Source organism: Polistes canadensis, unplaced genomic scaffold (assembly GCF_001313835.1).
Source record: "Polistes canadensis isolate GaletaPanama2010 unplaced genomic scaffold, ASM131383v1 scaffold_86, whole genome shotgun sequence".
NCBI classification, from domain to species: Eukaryota; Metazoa; Arthropoda; class Insecta; order Hymenoptera; family Vespidae; genus Polistes; species Polistes canadensis.
Window position 1 is genome coordinate 69,155 of NW_014569633.1, and position 16,409 is coordinate 85,563.

A 16,409-nucleotide genomic window follows, 5' to 3' on the forward strand; every position below is an offset into this window, starting at 1 on the left:
AGCAGGCCGCTTCGTTGATCCCGCTTGATTTACGGCATTAAAGCGATAAGTTCAGTCAACGTAAAGTTTCCCCGTTTGTTCGTCTCTAGGTTTAGTGGAGACAGAGAAAGAATAATATGTACGTGTTTGTCTGAACTCTCATGATTTTTCCGAACGAAATGATTCCCGGTTCGTTACCGATTCAGTTCATTTCGAATTGGTCGGGTGGAATGAAAGAATAAAAGAAACTGATACGTGCAAGGAATACCACTTGATTCGATAAAAGCTACGAACGAAGGAGAAAAAAAAAATAATGATATAATTTGCAGTTTTTGAAAAATATATTTTATTTCGTTTGTTAAAAATATTCTATACTCGTACCTCGATTTATGTTGCACTTTTTTTATACGCCGGTTTTTTCTTCTTTTTTTCTTTTTTTCATTTCTTTTATGACATGGTAAATAATCTCTCAGCTGGCGCGAGTTTTTTCTGGTTACGCTCTGTTCTACGATAATTTTTTCTTTTTTTTTTTTCTTTTATTAAAAAATATATAACATATTTTTATTAGAATAATAAAACGTGCATTCGTACATACATTTTTTCGATAATATAGCAAAAAAGTTACTTAAAACTTAAATAAAAAGGAAAAAAAAAGGTAAAAAGTGCAAGGGGTTATTTTTTCTAATTCGTAGCACGACTGCGTTATTATTTTTATGCGTGATATTAATTTAATATGCGTTTTCATTTAAAACGATCAACAAGTATAATTTTCTTTATACATTTTCTATATTTATCTCAACAAGATGTAATTTGAATGTTTTGGATTGTATTACTGAAATCCAGAACGAATCAAATGAAAATATTTGTTATAGTATATATGTATATTTTTATGAAAATATGTAAAATCAATATTTCGATAATTCCTATCATATATTATCTTTAGTATCTTATTTTTCTTCGTATTGGCAAATTTGATTGAATTAATTCGTTTAAATCGAGACAAATTGTACTGGATTGTAATTTTTCAAAAGTTCTTACGATTTGTATGTAAGTAAATTTTTATTAATAGACGTAAAAATACAAAAAAAAAAATAAAAAAAAAATAAAAAAAAAATAAAAAAGAATTCGTGTTCTTAAAAAAATTTGTCAAAGATGGCGAATGGAAAATAGGAAAATCGCGTTGGGTAGATAAAATATATTTTTAAATCGGCTATAACGAATCGTTTTTTGCGAAGGAAGGAAGGAAGGAAGAAAGTGGCAGCGGGATTAAAGTAACGATAGTAGAAATCCGTGGGGAGAAAGTAAAACGAGTAGGACGAGTTAAGAAGAAGGAAGGAAGGAAGGAAAGAAAGAAAGAGAAAAGAAATGAAATGGAGGAAGGAAAAGAACATTAACTAAAGGAACGAACGATCGGATTTGTTCGGTCTACGGTATAGTCGACTTTTGATAGAGATCAAATCGAAGATCGTTTCTAAGAATATCAATCGCCTATGAATATATTCGAGTGTCTGTCTGTCTGTCTTCTTATCCTTATTCCAATATCGGATACGTTTTCTTTCGAGTAATTGCTGCGTTCTTGGCTCAATTCCAAAAGAAATCCTCGAAATATTTTACGTTTTATAGATACATATACGTTAAAAGGATTTATAGATTGTTCACGATTATTTTTCCTTTTTTCTTTTCTTTCTTTCTTTTTTTTTTTCATCAATTCACAATTTTTTGAACGAAATCAATTAATTAATCATCTAAAATATTGCATATCGTTTATATGTTAACGACATGTATATTTTTGTTCTGGCAACAAACAAAAAAGTACTTAAATACAAATGAAAAAGAAAAAGAGATAGGTAAATAGTACATACAAGGAATTTATATGTTCGATTTAGTTTCATTGTTAATCTTTCATTTGAAACATTAAATATTCGAATTACGAAACTGTTCTCGTGGATTAACACGTTTACGATGTTCTTCGAATTCATTCTCGAAGGAATATCAAGACCACTAACACAGTCGTACGAGTCAGTTGTAGCTTTCTAACAACTCGAATTCATCCCGTAGGAATTGATGACACCGGAAGTTTCAAAACTTTATCCATTCTTCGGGATCTTCCGCTAAGTTCAAGGATTATTAACGGTCGCGAGAATCGGTTGTCGTAAAACGACGAGTAGAACACATAATCGGAAAAGAGTCGTTACTCAAAAGAAAAAGAGAAAGAGTTTTCAAGAAAAAGCTCAACATTTTTCAACTTTTATCACTAAATAGAATGCGATCTTACTATACAGAGAAATACAAAAGTATCACGTGTTAACGCGATCACAATCATTTCTTTTCTTTTTCTTTTTCTTTTAAATTATTGTGATACTTCACTTATCTGTAACAGAAGTTGTATAATTTCACAAAAAAAAAGGTTAAACGATAGAGAACGAGCACGAAAGAAGATATAATATATATAGATATATGAAAGCATTAAAGAATGATTAAATCTGCTTAAAGAATGGGCGACGATTATTTTCTTTGAGAAAGAATAAAGATACGAAGAGGACAAAAAAAAAAAAGTAGGAAGAGGGTGGTTTTAAAGGGAAGAAGAATAATAATAAGAGCAAGGTGAATGGGAGTGGGGGGGGGGCGAAGGTTGAAGAAAAGTTACAAAATAAAGGAAGAAAAAAATTGAAAAAGAAATAAGGAAAAGGGGTGGAGGTGGTGGTGGTGATGGTGGTGGTATGGTGTGACGGATGTAAGCGTAGACAAAGCGAGCGATAGGATTTGTTATAAGCTTGTGTTGACGGTGAAGAGGTAATGTGAACGTCGTTGGTTTATAAAGGCACAGAAGAGTATCATCGTGCTTTCTTTTTCTTCTTATATACTTTCTCTCTTTTTATTCTTTTTCTTCATCTTTATTTCTCTATCATCTCTTTTCTTCTTTCATTCATCTGAGCTTTTTTACTTGTCCTTTCTTCTCGCTAGCTACCTAGCTAGCTAGCTAGCTAACACAGTCTTTCTTTCTTTCTACTTTTTATCTCTCAATCTTTCTCTACGTTTCTTTCTTTCTTTCATTCTCGTTCTCCTATCTTTCACCCCCTTTCTTCTTTTTTTTTCTACGCCCCATGAGGATTTGTGAGAGGGTAGAGAAGAGATTCTGTACGAGTCTCTCCTCTTCTTCTTCTTCTTCTTTTTCTTCTTCTTATTCTTCTTCTTCTTTTTATTCTTCTTTTACATCTTCTTCTTCATCTTCTCTCTATCCTTCTCTTGAGTACGTGCAAAGCGGTCTCCTTCAGTTGGAAAATCGACGACGATAAATACTCGACGGCGTCCGCCTCCATTGTTGCTTCGCTTCTCGTCAAACAATAGGCGAGGATAACCGTTGCTAGAAGGTGCTGATGTCGAGGGGAACGTCCTAAGGTGGATGGGAAACTACTCAAGAAAGAAAGAGAGAGAGAGAGAGAGAGAGAGAGAGAGAGAAAAGGAAGAATTGGGACTTGGGGTTGGGGGAAAACTACGAATCGAGTTATTCATGTGCGATGATTCCCACCACCGAACGGAAGCTATTTTCCTAAATCTTTCTATAGACATAGATTATATACAAATCCCCGCAATGGTTCTTACCTATTCAATGATTTTTTTTTTCTTCTTTATCATTATTTCTTTCTTTTTTTGTTTTGTTAAATAACAAACGCGGACAAATATATCATTTCGTTCGAGTAGATTTTTCATTTTTTTCTTTTTTTTTTTTTTTTTTTTTTTCTGAAAGAAATAAGTAATCATATTCAAATCGAATGATTAATACGATATAGATATGATAGTTAGTCGATTTGTTATAATCTTGGTTATATAAGCGAGTGGTTCGTTCATTTGAGAAGGTTAATTTTCAACTTGGCTTAATTAACTGACTTGAAATTAGCTTGAATAAGTAAAATAGTTATCCCCTCACTCTCTCTTTCTTTCTATCTCTCTCTTTTTCTCTTTTTTTTTCCTCCTTTTTTTTCTTTTTTTGTTTCCCTCCGTTATCCTATTTTCTCCACAAGAGGCAGTAATACTACTTTGCATTTTACGACGTGACTTCGATCGTTACGTGAAATTCTTTATTTTTTTAAATGGCTCCGATATATTCTTGATTGAAGTAAGAACGTATTATGAACGAAATAAAGGTTCAAGATGTCGAACTCTCTTAGGTAGCTTTTAAAGCTCGTAGAAGCCGTTAAATCCTTCCAGCAAAATGGGCAATCACGGAGTAACCGATGTTGCATGCTTTCAATTTCTTATCGTTTCTTTCGATTTTATAAGATTTTTTACGATAATTCTCATTATTTTTATTTCTTTCGATGACTCGTGAAAAGATTTTAATTAACGTAAAATAGAAAAATTTATATATATATATATATATTATAATATTTAATCAAGATTTCTTCTTATCAACTTTATTTTATTCTTCGTTTTTATTTCCGTAATTCTTATTTCTCTTTTTTTTCTTTTTTTTTTCTTTCATTAGTTTTTATAGAATTATTTTCAAGAATAAATTAAAGGTATGACTGATTCATATTATTTTATTTATTTAAATTATGTAGATTTGAATATCTATTGAATATAACACATAAAGGCTTAACGGTTTTTTTCTAGTTTCATGGAATTTTATCGCAGCTGAGTAAGTGAAAACGCCCAGTAAATATAAGTTAGCCTCCGGGCTAGTAAATGATTCGTGCAAATTTGATCCTGTCTCTATATACTAAAATATATAGACATAACGATATTAGAGACACTCTAAACACGTATATATGTATGTAAATATATGTGCATGTAAATATGTGCATATGCATATGTATGCTAATGAAAAACTTTTACTTTTCAAATTTTTTGTTCATCGTTTTCGTAGTAAACATTTTGTTCCTTTTGTTAAATCATTGCCATCAAAAATTTGTCCAATCATTTTTCTTCAGAATGATCAAAACTATTTTCTTCTTGTTTTTATATTTTGACAATATTAACACGACGATTAGAACTCGCTCGGATTAGAACGCGAAATCCAAGTGGATGCAAATAATGTTGTTGCAACGACTGAAAGATATTCATTTTCTTTCACATTTTGTTCCTTTTTCTTTTTTTTTTTTTTTACCTTTAAAACATAGAAATTAATAAATTACTCACGTCAGTATTACATACAAATCATGTTACTTTTTTGGTTCATCTTTTAAAAAGAAATTGATCAACATGCGTTACACTTGTATAACATGGGTTATGAACGTGTGTGTGTATATGAGAAAATCCAATTATTCGTTAAAGGACTAGTTTGCCACAATTTATATCCCGTTGCTATGAAACATCGGACATACGATCTTCCTGATCATAGGATATGCATTAACATACATACACACATATATATATGCGTATGCACATATGTGTCCATGCGTATATACAATATATATGTATCTATGTATGTATAAGTACGTCTTAGTGACTATATTTCAACTCATCGAAGAGAAAGGACGAAAATGGTTCGTCCTCAGGCTTCCTTCCTTGTGACAAGGTCCTTCGAGTTTCCAAGTACTCGATCCTTGCGGTTTATATGGCCACGGCTTCAGAATCTCCAAGTCAATTAGTCAAGGATGTCGCTCCCGGAACGTTCTCCTTGTAATGTTACTCGATAGAATATATGGAGAATTTAGGATGGATGATGACACGAAAGAAGGAATTTTTTTTTTCCTTGCTCTCCAACTCAAATTTCCATTTAATTTTTTTCCTTTTACAATATAGTAATCATTGTAAGGTAGTAGTTTTCGATTTCATTAAAAATAGAAAACGTAATGAGTGTATATTCGCTAAGACTATCCTGTAATTTATTATACGTGTAACTATGTAAGTTAGGTATCTGTGTGTTGATATGTTTCAAAGAATTGTTCTTTTTTTTTACCATTTGTTTTTTCTTTATTTCTTTGTTGTATTCCTTTAATTATATATACGAGTTTTAATTAATAATAAGTTTCTTATCAGATATTATATAAGAGAGTAACATAAAAAATAGTTTTATATTTTTTATTTACAGTTGATTACGATTTTATTTATTTATAATATAACTGGAAAATTTAATTAAATATGAAATTATGATTACTTGAAGATTAATACGCGTGAGAAATTTCTATCGCATTAAACAACATATTTAGAAATAAATCCATATATACTATAAAGAGAATATATTTATTATATGGAATTAATATCTACGATATTCCAGTTAATTAAATTTCATATTTCACTAATGAAATGAAATAAATTTAATACGCGGTGTGAACAGAATACGTCTTCTTCTTCTTCTTTCACTTTAAGTTCTTCAACATTTCTCGATGAATTCTTAAAAGATATTTCGTAAGTAAGAAGGAAGAAGCATTATGAAAAATCGATTCAAATTAAGATTGGAATCAAAGGCATCACCTAGGTTTGCGTATTTTTTTTTCTCTTTTTCTTTCTCCCTTTCTTTCTCTTTTTCTTTTTCTTTTTCTTTTTCTTCTAAGTTTTTCACCGACGTCTATCGTCACTCAGGAAGTTTTCCAACTTAACCGTGACTTACTAGAATCGATTATGTGACTGCGAATGAGAAAAAATTCAAACGTTTTTTTCACTCTCATTGTCAGCGATTTTTCTACGGAAATAATTTATTTCGAGTTGGATGATTTTTTTAATCATTGTATATATGCATATATTTATAATATATTATATATATATATATATCGTTTGTGTAGGAACGTTCAGCAATACTCAAAGCATTTCTAAATTAGTTTACAAATCCATCGAACTCATTATAATTCGATTAATATTCACTGTCAGATAATAATGGTCAATCTGAATGATCAAATATTCCTACAAACAAATATTATGATTAAAACTGTCGTACTCTCTCTCTCTTGTTAATTGCAATGAAATATTATAAAATAATAGATGAAAAATAAACAATATTTGAATTATTAAATAACGTGGAAAATAATTTTCAAGCGACTTACAATTAGAAATAATTTTCTAATAATATATTACCATAATTAGAAAAAAATATTTTATAGAGACGTTGTGTGCTTTGTTCGAGCACGGAATATTTCGAATTTTTTTTGTTTTCTAGCTAAATGAATTTACTAGATATCGATAGGGTAGATAAAAATCGATAAATAATTCATTAAATATCGATAAATGAAAATCCGTCAAGAATTCGAAACTTTTCACGGCCTGAATTCCAGTCGTATGATAGAATTTTCATTTTTCTAGATAGTGTGTGTCATGTTGAATCCACATTAATATTTTTCTAGTTGAATAGTTAAAGGTAGTAAGTCTTTTGTGGAAATCTTAAAAACTTGGAATTTATTAGTTTTAGAGGGACGAGAATATATGCATTTGAATTTTTTTTGGAATGTCTCCAGAAATCACATATGTTTATATATCAGGAAGATTTTAGAAAAAGATATTGTTTCATTTAAATTTCTAATATATTCTTGTTTCCATTTGCAATAGTTATTTTTTTCAACATTACCAAAATAAATCGTCGTACTTTTTTTCTTTTATAATTTAAATCGATTTGAGCTCTTATCTCATATAAAAAAAAAAAAATACAATATTGTTTATATGATATAACAAAGTATTATTGGAAGTTAATAAAAAAGTTTAATTTTGTATACATACATGAATGTTTGTCTTATTGCATTGTTGAATCTGCAACGAAAACGTTCATTAGAAACTCTGTTTAAGTAAAATCAAGCATGTTAGAAGAAAGTCAAACCGTCAATCTAATCCAAGTCACGAAACAAATTTTTCGTTCTTTCTTCCTGTTTATTTGCTCTCGCTAAAATCACCTGATTGAAGAGGATTCGAAGTGGTTGAAACGAGCTTAGCGACGAGTTCTTTCAAATGGTTTGCTCGGGAAAGTAACCTCCTAATGCTTTTGCGTTTAGACGATTTTATGGGGTTTACGTAGAAAATAGGAGTAGTAGTGCAGTAAGAAGTCGAGTAAGATTTGTGACGCAAGGGAACGATCATCGTACCAGTAACAATGGAAGTCATTGGGTAGGCATATTGGATGTCTGCTAAAAGAGAGAGAGAGAGAGAGAGATAGAGAGGAAGGAAAAAGTAGTAGACGAATGTTTGCATCTACATTTGATTGCTGAACCTTACGTAGTGACGTCGAATGTTTGGTTCTATTGGTGAAGCTGTTGCTATGTTTGCCTATGATGTCGATATTGCTAGTTGGTACTTGGTTTACGACGAGGGTAAGCGCTTTGCACTGGTTAATTTCGTTTATAGGTAAGCTTTGACGTAAGAGGAAGAGGGCCGATGATTTAATCGACAGGAAAAAAATGCTTTTGAGATTGGAAAGATATGTTCTGCCGTTAGATGAAATAATCGATAATTGTAATTACGGGCAGAGTTCAGTCGCAAACTGGAATTTTCTCTTTTATGTTTGAGGATTTATTTTGTAGGGAATATATATGAGAGAGAGAGAGAGAGAGAGGAACAAAATAATTGTAAATTAATAAACAAAATAATAATTTTGTTCATATTTGATGGTATAAAATTGATCGAAGTTATAAAAAATACAAATTTATCCGAAATATGCTTCGAACGTAGAGTAGCAATATTTTACAACAATTTGTTTTTTTTTTTTTTTTTTTTTAATATTCACTTCGGTTTATTTTGTACGAGCAATGTTTTCCGAGTAAATATTTTACTAAATTGTAATTTTTTGGTTAAATTGAACATTCATGTTGTATAAAAAGTACATGTAAGTATATAGAATATTGTTAAATTTGAAGATAACGTTTGCTCCGTCTATTATTGTGTTTCATCGTTGATCAAATGACTGTTTACATCGTTGTTTATTCTACCAACCCACCCAAACCTTCCAGTCGCTATACGCAACCTAATTGTAGCAACGTTTCTCGCCAATATACCATTGTCGTTAAATACACGAAACTACTTATAAAACAAAGAAAACTATCGTTTTATTGTCATTAATTATTATCGTTTATCGATTGTATTTGTGGACATTTTATTTATGATATAATATATAGGTATATTTATAAAAATATACATTTTGTATATGAATTTCATTTAATTTCGATTAATATGGCAAACAATTTTTTATAATAGTGTAATAAATCATTAAAATAATTTCATTAGAGGACACACACATTTATTTTTTTAAATTTATTATAATGAAACATTTATAGTGTCTTTAAACGATCGGTATAATTGATGGTTAGTATTTTATAATTCGAATAACTTTTACTGTTTGACCACGTTATCGATAAGTCAATCAAAACCAATTTTAACAGTGATCGTGAAATGAGATTGAAGTGGTCTTTTAGCAAGAATCGATACTCTTCCAGCTACTGTGTAACAGAAACTAAAGTTGTCCTCCTAATAATTTTACTTGTTAGTCAAGTGAAATTGATGTTCCCTGTTAACTTTGGTATACCTATATTTAACTTCATAGTCGATTTATATAATTATCTGATCTAGAATTTTCGGACTCGCAATTGATTGGTCTAATTCGAAGTAAAATGTTTAAGAATGGGCTAAACGGAGCTTTCATTATTATTATTGTTTTATTAGATCATCGTAATTGGATGTAATCTGTTAGTACCGTTAACATTTAATTTTTCAATAATATAGTCGATAATTATTTAATTTTATAAATTATGATTAATGAAACGTTATAAATAATTCCAAAGAAATACATTTTTTTTTTAATGTTAAGAATCACAAATGAATCATTATTTTCAATTAAAAACATAAAATTCAATTAAAAGTGAATAACTTATAGTTATTCATGATTATTTCCTGTATAACAATTTCTCGTATTACAATTTGGGGTTGTTAGAAAGGGTGAAGAAATTCATTAAAATCAGTTAAATCGATTATTTGCCAAAGATTCGATCATGTAACATGGTTAATCTACAGAAGCGAAATGAGATACTTACGTGATTGATTGAAATACGTACAGATATGTGTAGGACATGCCTATGTACGAAACACGCATATATATATATGTGCACGTGTACAGCCTATAATTTGAACGTTCGTACGTAATATTGTGCCATATAATCTAGTTTCAATCTACGAAGTAATCAAGTCTGTGAGTACACGATTGTTATATTATTTATTTATAACAAGAAATTGCGATTTTAAGGATATTTAAATATTTTCTTTTATTTTTCAACTAAGTTTTCTATCGTGTAAAATATAATCCATATATATATCTATTTATTATCTATCAATTTGAATCTACGAGTATAGATATTTATATTTGTTTAAAAAGAAATGATTGTACGATGTTAAAGAATTTATTTTTCGATTTATTTTGATTATATCTTTCATATAGAGGAGAGTTTATGTAGAAAAATATGTATTGGTATTATCCAAATGGAACATTTTTGTTAATGAATTTAATGTATTCATGTTGATATAAGATCATTCGTCAAGTAAAGCTAGCTTTTCTCTTTAATTTTCAAATCCATTAAATATATTTTTTGTCTTCTTTTTTTACGTATCTATATACGGATTTATCGTCTATCTTGTTTTTTAACTTTAGCCATTTTTTTAATATCCCTTTATATTATTTGAAGTTGGTCATTAATTGTGGATAAGAGGACAGGTACGAGATAAAAGACACTTAATTCCCGACTCACGCTTGACTCGGTCGCTGAATAAAACGGAATATTAATATCTCAAAGCTTTATGAAAAAGCGTGGATATATTGTATGTATAAAAAGCAGTAAAATAGATATAATATAGTAGATGGATATCAATAAAATGAGTTATTCATTTAGATATCCTGCGGAAAAATATTATTCGGAGATAGAATAAAGGAATTAATAATAGTCTAAAGCATGTAAAAAAATGTTTAAATCTAGATCGTATATAATGTAGATAACAATGAATATATTCGTCAATTTAAATAGTTCGTCAGATATTCGTTTAGGTGCATTACACCTAGGCGCGTTTACATTTGGCGTTCGCCCAATCAGAAATGAAAGAAAAAAAACAATCGGATTAATAAAAGATTCGTTAGATTGAAGTATCGAAAATCGATCGAATTGTTATTTTGTCTATTTGTTCGTAAATAGAATCATAAAATACTCCATTTCTGTTCTAAAAGAGGTCCAATATTTTTATTTCTTACTTTTTCATTTCTATCGTGGTGATTAAAAGTTGGCAAAAATTAATCTTTATAGATCAATGGTATTATATTACTATTGTTTTCTTCTTTTTTCTTTTTTTTTTTATAGAGAAATATCTACCATAACTAAAATGTAATAATAATTAATTAAAGAATAACTATAAACGCGGTACCGATAATACGATGAATGATATAATATTACATATAGTAAAATCCAGCAACATGCCACCCATTATGATAACGGGAATCAGAATAATGAGAGGGAGAGTATTGAGTCGTTTGCCTAATTATCAGATTATCACAATCTACAGAATAGCCGAAAAGCTAGTTTTCTCGGATTTTCATTCAAGTTAATTACATCGATAGTTATTATATTTTATCAGCATATTTGTATACGAGACAGGTCATTCCTTTTTAAAATAACTACAATTTAAGTACAATCTAAAGTTTCACAATTTTTTAATATGCATTCGTAGTGTGTTAATCGGTCTGTATGTACGTGTATGTGTGGGCAATAAAAGAACCAAAGATTTCGTTCAAATTTCAATTTTTTAGGATGAGATCTTTTTAAGTAAAGATAAACACAAACGATTCCATTTGGTCTTTTATTTCTCGATGGTAGGTTCAAAATGGATAGAGAAAAATCCTATTTGAAATGTGTGTGCGATAGTCAGAGAGAATGATAGCCCGAAGAAAGATAGATATATGATTGTTTGAAAGAAAACAAAAAAAAGAAGGACAGTGGTGTGCTCGTTGGAAAGATGCAATCACGTTACACATCGTGTTGAATAAATTAAAGGTAATATATATTTTATAATAGAAAATTCTTTGGTTAGTTGGCTCAGTATTTTTCATGGGAAATTAGAAAATTTTTCGGGAGAAAAATGAAACTATCAAGATATATCATTAAGGTATAAATTTATTTGTTGCACAGGTAGAAAGAAATTTATGTTTTATTTTCTCTAATTGTTTTAATACGTATATATATATATATATTTATTGTCTTGTTTTTTTGCACTGTCACTTATCGAAGGAATGCCCGTATTTCTTCCCAACTGGCAGAGAAAATAAATCTTACAATAGAGGATAGAAAATAGGAATCAACTATGGACTTTAGTTCGAGAGACACTCGAACGGTTAAAAGACGGTAAGAAAGTGGTCATTACGTTCAGTAAAGTTTCGTTTCCTTTTAACTTTCTTTTCTAACTTCTCTTTCTCTCTCTCTCTCTCTCTCTCTCTCTCTCTCTCTCTCTCTCTCTCTCTTTCTTACTTTCTTTCTCTCTTCCTCTCTTTCGTTTTTACCGATTTGTTATACTGTAATTTGTAACTTCGGATCTTGACAAAACTTTTCTGATCTTATTTCCTAGTTATTTGCCTCTCATTTGATTATCTGAATAATTTTCTTGTTTCTCTCATTAGTGATTTTTGTAATTTTATTCAATTTTATACTTTTAACAGTATCACTTATACGATTATATGTATTTTAATTTATTATAATTTTATATATAGGATTTTTCGAATTTTTTTGATAAAAGATTATATTATCATCGTTATTGATCGGTCTCATTATTAGGATTGATTTTACATGTAAAAATAAATTAAATAAATCTAGTGGTGTGTTAGCACAGAAGGTATTTATGTAAATTTCGAATTTTTAGTAGACGATTTTTTCGAAAACATTGTTTTTAAACGAAAAGTTTATTATTTTTGTATTGACTTATTGTATCATTCTTCCGAATATACTTTGTATATCAACAGACAGATATATCTAGTAGATCGTAGTATATTTATTAGAATAACTTTCCAAACTGGAAAGAGACAAGCTGAAATATTTGTACGAACTAGCTATGAAATCAAATATCGATGCTATTTTCAAATCTGACAAAATTCATGCAAAGATATATATATATATATATCGTATATTGTATAAAGGGTGTATCAGATTTACGGATGACAAATTTTGCCAACATGTTTTGAAAGTGATTTTGAATAAAAATAAAATGTTCCATATATCCATGGATCGTTTTTATTGTTTTTTTTTTTCAGATATGAAAAGAAAAATATAAACCACGAGCGATCAGACGTATTTTCAAGCTATTTAACTTTGAATGTTAATTATTTGAAATAATTTTCTACACTAATATCTATTGTTTTAGATTGATTTACATGAATTATTCAAAATGATCTCTTCTTGTATGCATTGATTTCGAGAGACTACATTTATTGAATATTAGCGTGATCATTTTTATAAACTACATGCAGCACCGTGTGTATTTACCAGTTCACTTTCCTTCTTTCTTTTTTCCTTTCCTCACTTTTTCTCTCTCTTTCGATTTTGAATTGTAGAACATTGGGTACACGCGTGCAGGTTCTATGAGGACATATCGATAGGAATAAGCGAAGTTTACGCGCGAACGTTTCGAATTTCGGTTTTAACAATAACCACTTTTTCTCTTCTCTTTTTATTTCATCGAGCATTGGCTCTTTTTCGTAGTGCCGTTTTTGTTTTAGGACTCTTTCGTGCTGACTCACGAAATTTCGTTGTCATCCGGTTTTGTTACCGACAAAAGTGTTAACGCTGATATATAGTTTTCGCTTAAGTAATTTTCGGACAAATGCATGATGCCAATCGTTGAGACAGAGGAAAATCGTGAGAGATATCGTGAGAACCATTTCGAATAGAGGATTAATTCGTAGAATGTTTTGTTATTTATGGGGCTGCTTTTTGTAAATCTGTATTAACGTTTACACTCGAATTTATATCGTTCTAAGATCAACGTTTAATAACTTTAAGAGATACACGAATTATTAATCGTAATTCAAATTGATCTTTTTTTCTTTTTAATATTACAATTTTCTTGTTCTCGTAATCATGTTAAATATATGACAAAATAAATGTATATTATTTTAAAATTTGTTTCTTGACACTAATAGAAATTCAATCGTCAATTCTAATAAGATTAAAGTCTAATATATAAACGTGTATGATTATTATTTTTTAAAATATAAAAAAACGAAAAGAAATATTGTTTAAAATTATGAAACGATTGTATTTGACGTAAAAGAATGAGATCTTTTCAATTTTCCTACGAACTTTCCTATAAATCTGTCGAAATTCGAGTGAATTTCGAATTTCTGTCCACGTAGACGTGAAAAGAATTGTCAATCTGTCCAAAATGTTTGCTTTTAAATTCGTTGGAGAATTCGCTTTACGATACTCGTCTCAATTGTGTTTTCCTGGTCTCTTCCTCTCCGTGTGGTGCACATGCATTCATAGAAAAGACTACATGTCGATAGCGTCAGTTCGATCAGACGACCGATCGAGTCGTGATTCGTTCTCGTAAACAATGATAGTAAAGTTTTCTAGAGCCTATTACTCCACTGTTCTTATGTCGTCTATGAAAACTTTCTTCTCTATTTCTTTTTCTATTTATTTTTCACACACGCGCATTCTCTCTCTCTCTCTTTTTCTATTTTCTTGTCCATTTATCTAACTTCAAATACGTCGTTCAAAATTGATTTCACTTGTTACAAAAATTCTATAAAAAAATATATAATGAATATTAACTTCTTTTTCATGTAAATAAATAAATAAATAAATAGTATAAATTTGTTAAAAATCGGTATCGAATTAATTCATATAATTAAAATAACAGAAAAAAAGTAGAAATATTTGTCTTTTTATAGAGAAATATTTTATATTGACTTTGATTGTTGCAATAAAACGAATGAACGTTAATAACGAAATCCTATGCGTCGGGTCGTTGACGTTGGAATGTCTCTGTGACAAAAATTCGATAGACGATATTATCGCATGTATTGATCCCTAAGTATTACAGTACCGATCCTAATCAGCCAATCCATCGACATTTGATTTATGGAATCTCAGATAATTTTGATATATTTTAAATTTTAACATTTCACATGACAGAGATCATAAATATCTTTGACAAAAATTTATGTTGACGTTATACAACATAAATTTACACAACAACATTGCGTTATCGCAATGATACGAACGATTTTAATGTGCTTATCAATGTATGACAGGTTACAGTTCAAAATATCTACATATATGACGGTTAAATCTACAAATTTATAGTCAAAAAAATACTCTCATTTAAATGGTAATAAAAGAAAAAGAGAATTAATTCTAGTTACTATTATTTTATATACTCCTTTTCTACAGAATTACGCGAATTTGTTTATTGTGAAATATAAATACAAGATACACACGATGGAGCTTGTAATTAATTACATTTACGATCACGTTTCCTCTTTTAAATCATTTCTCCTCTATCGATCTCTTTTTCTGTCAGTCGTATAAAGGATTTTCCTTCTACAATAGAGAATCGAAGGAGTGCATCGAATGTGTAACTGGAAATACGAGTATGTGTAGCAAGAGAATTCGGAAACGAAGCTTTCGTTCAAGGAAGGCTCTTACTGTCGCAATAACGTGGAGAGTGAACGAATGAGAGAAAGAGCAAAATATATGTATATATATATACACACACACACATACACACACACAAATAAGTAGATGGAAAGAGAGAGAGAGAGAGAGAGAGTTTCGAAATTACAGCCGCAAAACGATGCGAATTCGAGCCGTTTGTCTGTCACATTGAAAAGCTAGGAAGAGAAAAAGAGAGAGAGAGAGAGGGAAATTGTGGGAAAGGGTGAAAAGGGGGAGGCAGCAGGGGCAGAGGCATTAAGGTAGAAACGCACCCTGGACCAAACTGTATACGCGAGCTACGACGTTGTTTCCTCTAGTGAAAACTTCTCGCGTATCCGTCGTAGAAATGTTAGTTCTCGTTTCCTTCCTACCGAGCTTTCGTTCGTTGTTGTATGCTCGACGTAAGCCATTATTTTTTTTTTCTTTCTTCTCTCATACTTTTACTTTCTCTCTCTCTCTCTTATACTTACTTTTATTCTGCCATTTTTGTTTCTTTTTGAACGTGGGCGTGCGCGCGTGCCCGTCATTTCTAACAAAAAGTGCCAACTGAAAAAAAGCGGTCACCCTCATACCCTTGACAGAGCCTGCGGCCTGTTCCCCTCCCCTTCCAACCTCTCTTCCATCTCTTCCTCCTTCGTCTACCCCCAACCCCAACCCCTCCGTTTTCTTCTTCTTGTTCTTCTTTCTCGTAAAATGTGTCACTGGCAATGGCACGAATTCGCGTTATATTTTCCGTTCTACTCCTCTTTACCCCCCTTCCTCCCCCCCACTACCTCTCACCGTCCTTTTCCCTTTCCTTTGCTTCTTTTGAAGACTTTTATGTCTTTATCG

The 16,409-nt window shown here is 30.3% G+C and overlaps 1 protein-coding gene across 11 annotated transcripts in view; it reads left to right on the forward strand.

Annotated features, from left to right (window-relative positions):
• The window catches only part of LOC106786863 (venom dipeptidyl peptidase 4), a 247,255-nt gene that overhangs the window by 57,833 nt on the left and 173,013 nt on the right, over window positions 1-16,409 (forward strand). The window lies entirely within an intron of this gene.